The sequence below is a fragment of the Rhinopithecus bieti genome, unplaced genomic scaffold (assembly GCF_001698545.2).
Source record: "Rhinopithecus bieti isolate Rb0 unplaced genomic scaffold, ASM169854v2 scaffold_56913, whole genome shotgun sequence".
Taxonomy (NCBI): domain Eukaryota; kingdom Metazoa; phylum Chordata; class Mammalia; order Primates; family Cercopithecidae; genus Rhinopithecus; species Rhinopithecus bieti.
The window spans coordinates 43,973-48,362 of NW_016821789.1; positions in this window are offsets into that span (position 1 = coordinate 43,973).

Consider the following 4,390-nt stretch of genomic DNA (forward strand, 5'->3'; position numbering starts at 1 on the left):
CCTCGTGATTCGCCCGTCTCGGCCTCCCAAAGTGCTGGGATTACAGGCTTGAGCCACCGCGCCCGGCCGGGATTTATTTTCATGTAGAGAATAATTATGAGATATTACTAAGGAGACATTGCAGTCAGGTTATTCTGTTTTATGTGTGCCTGAAGAAAATATAACTAAATTATAAAATGGGCTGGGCACAGTGCCTCACACCTGTAATCCCAGCACTTTGGGAGGCCAAGGCGGGTGGATCACCCCGAGGTCAGGAGTTCGAGACCAGCCTGGCCAGTATGGCAAAATCCCATCTGTACTAAAAATACAAATATTAGCTGAGCATGGCGGCACACGTCTATAATCCCAGCTACTCAAGAGGTTGAGGCAGGAGAATCACTTGAACCCAGGAGATGGAGGTTGCAGTGAGCCGAGATTTCAATACTGCACTCCAGCCTGGGTGACAGAGTGAGACTGCGTCTCAAAAAAAGAAAAAAAGTATAAAATTATAAATCACCTCATTTCTGCATGCAATAATTTTATGGCAATATCTGGAAGTTAACATGTACTATGAACTGTATTTTTCTCACACCCCTGGTAATCAGCTAAAATATGATTATGTTTAGAGGGGAAATTAGCGTATCTAAAATATTAGCAAGTTTAAAAAAGCATAATGTGACTAGGCGTGGTGGCTCGTGCCTGTAATCCCAGCACGATGGGAGGCCGAGGCAGGCAGATGACTAGTGGCCAAGAGTTGGAGACCAGTCTAGGCAACATGGTTAAACCCCATCTTTATGTTTTAAAAATTAACTAATTTATTTATTCATCTTTGAGATGAAACTCAAAGGTTGCTTAGGCTGGAGCACAATGGCGCGGTCTCGGCTCACCACAACCTCCGTCTCCTGAGTTCAAGCGATTCTCCTGACTCAGCCTCCCGAGTAGCTGGGATTACAGGCGCGTGACACCATGCCCAGCTAATATTTGTATTTTTAGTACAGATGAGGTTTTGCCATGTTGGCCAGGCTGGTCCTGAACTCCTGACCTCAGGGTGATCCACCAGAAAATCCAAGACTCCAGGGACTGAGAAAAAGACATTACTATTCATGGCACAATAGGCACCAAGAGCTTCACGTTCACATCCATTTCTCTTGCTCTGCCAAGCCCCATGGAGTTGATGCAAAGGGGCCCAGGTGGACGCCACACGCACAGTAGATGTGCTTCACAGATGAACAACCTGGAGCTTAAGAAACCCCAATCTTTTAAATAGGGCTGCAATCAAAACTACCCCATCTTTGCCTCAGGGAAGGCATAATCTTTATGAGTCAGGTAATTAACCTGCTCCTTGCTTTGGAGAGTGATACTACCGCTATATTCCAAAGCTCTTTGATGTAAAAAAGAAAAAGAAAACAAAACAAACGAACAAAAACCTGAAAAGGTAATCTGGAACAGAAGTGGGTATAAGATCACTTGAAAAAAACACTTGAGGGATCCATGGAGGATTTTCTCCCAACACAGTCTGCTTTCCCTTTAATATATGGCAATAAGGGACACTCAGATCAAAAAGGCCCATTGAGAATTTTCAAAGGAAGACTGACCTTGGTGTGTGGAACTGTAGGATTGCTATAGACTGAAGGAGGGAGGAAGAAATAGAATAGTCAGGAGACTTCACAGAAAAATCAGCTCCAAAGGTGTGATGGTGATGACCTGAGTAAGCAAGAACAGGGGAGGGCAAATCAACAGAAAGCAGAATACAACATTTCCAGAAGAAGTTAAAATGTGTTGACTTAATGGAAAAAATAGAAATCACCACCCACGGAGTAACTCATTCTGAATGGGTTGATCAATTAAATTGTAAATGATAATTAACAACGACTTAAACAAAACACGACAAAACATAATATCGCTTTGTTCTTAGTATAGGAAAAGATTTCTTAAAGAGAGCAAAATCATAAACTGTAAAGGGGAAATGATAAATTAAGCTATTAAGAGCTCCTTAGAAAAGCAAACTAGTAATCCCAGTACTTTGGGAGGCCAAGGCTAGCGGATCACGAGGTCAGGAGATCGAGAGCATCCTGGCTAACACGGTGAAAGCCCATCTCTACCAAAAAAATACAAAAAAAAAATTAGCCGGGCGTGGTGGTGGGCACTTGTAGTCCCAGCTCCTCGGGACGCTGGGGTAAACAAGGATCCCAACCAGGGTCATGCACCGCCCACCCGCAGGAAATCGACCGGGTGCAAATCCACGCTGGGAAGCGGCCAGGAAGCCGCCGCTACAAACACCGGGCAGGAGCGCCCTCTCCCGGAGCGAGAAAGAACCTGCTGGTCCCCGCGGGACTCCGCTCCGGTGAAATTGGGCTTGTTTAGAAATCCACTGAACTCCTCATTTGCAAACTTCCCTTCCAGCGCCTGGTGCAATACATTGCTCAGGACATCTAAGCAGACACGCGCTTCCAGAGCAGGGCTGTCGGTGCTCTGCAGGGGGTAAGTGCAGAGGACCTAAGTGGGGCTTTTGAAGTCACCGACCCCGTGCGGTCCACGCCCACGTGGCTCAGTCCTGCCAGGAGACGCCTCCGGAGCGCCCAGGCTGGGGAGCGCGCCCTCGAGCCCACTGTGTTGTGCTCCAGGCACAGCAGGATGCCTACCGTTAACAATAATGCAGGGTTTCCAGTAGCTAGAGGGAGGAGAGTGAACGTCCCCAATACACAGACATGACCCAGGCTTGAAACGACCGACATGCCAGTCACCCTAATCTAATCACCACGCATTAAACCTATCCCAAGGTCGCCACGTACTCCGTGAGTATGCATAAGAACTATTTGTCAATTAAAAGCAAATTATATATACTTATAAGAGACACCTTAGAAATCTTTCTGAATCTATTAAATATTTGCAATAAAAAATAATCCACTATAATTGGAAACATCTTTGCTTAAAAAAAAATACTCTTGGCTGGGTGCGGTGGCTCACGCCTGTAATTCCAGCACTTTGGTGGGCCAAGGCGGGCAGATGATGAGGTCAGGAGATTCAGACCACCCTGGCCAACACGTTGAAACCCTGTCTCCACTAAATAAAATACAAAAAATTAGCCGGACGTGGCGGCGGGCGCCTGTAGTCGCAGTTACTCGGGAGGCTGAGGCAGGAGAATGGCGGGAACCTTGGAGGCGGAGCTTACCGTGAGCCGAGGTTGCGCCACTGCACTCCAGCCTGGGCGACAGAGCGAGACTCCGTATCAAAAAAAAAACCAACTCTTTTTTCCCGTAATTGATAGCGCTAAACGTGAGATTTTATTTTTGCATAGGGTCACACAGTACGTACTGTATGATTGAGGGTGAAAGAATTGGGTGCAGAAATCAGTTACTGGCCGTTTTTCGGTTTTCATTTGTGTGTGAATTTAATAAAACAAATTTAATTGATAAATAATAATTGTCTATATTTATGGGGTGTATTGTGCTAATTTGATAGATGTATATGCTGTGGAAATTGTAAGTCAATCAAATTAACATCTGAATTCCTGACATACTTAACACTTTTTTGGTGAGGATGATTGAAATTCAGTCTTTTCAATTCTACGTATTAATAATATACCTTATTGTTAACCATAGTTACAATGCTATACCATATCTCAAAAAAGTATTCCTCCTGTCTAACTGAATCATTGTATGTGAATTTTTAGTATAAATGTGGGGGCGGTAAAATATGAATGCAAATGAAAATGTTTCTCTTGTTCTTCTTCATTCCCAGAGCGTCTTCCTCAGATGAGATTATCTTGGGAAATCCCATGTGAATTTTGAAAATACGCCTTTTTAACTTCATATTCTCTACCCCACACCACCATTGCACCCACAGGCAGAAGGACCTTGAAATATAGAAAGGGCGACCTCTCCCTCTGTCCTTTGTCACAGGAGAGGTTCGGGAAGCCTGTGAGTGAGAAACCCACCCGAATAGGACAGAGAGACCCCACACCCTGATATCTCTGCGAGAATTCTTGGGAACACTCCTTTATCAGGTCCTTCCTTGCATTGCTATGAAGAAATAACTGAGGCTGGGTCATAAATAAAGAAAAGAGAATTAATCAGCTCATGGTTCTGCAGGCTGTATGGGAAATATTGCAGCATCTTTCTCTAGGGAGGCCTCAGGGAGCTTTTATTCATGGCGTAAGGCAAAGAGGGATTAGGCATTTCACATGGCAAAAACAGAGACAAGAGAGTGGGGAGGCAGGTGCTGGACACTGTTAAATGCCCAGATCTCATGAGAACTCACTCACTCTGGCAAGGACACAACCACAGGGGAGGAGGCTAAACCATTCATGAGAAAATCGCCCCCATGATCCAATCATCTCCCACCAGGCCCCAGGTCAAACACTGGGGATGACAGTTCCATAGGAGATTGGGGCAGGGACACACATCCAAAC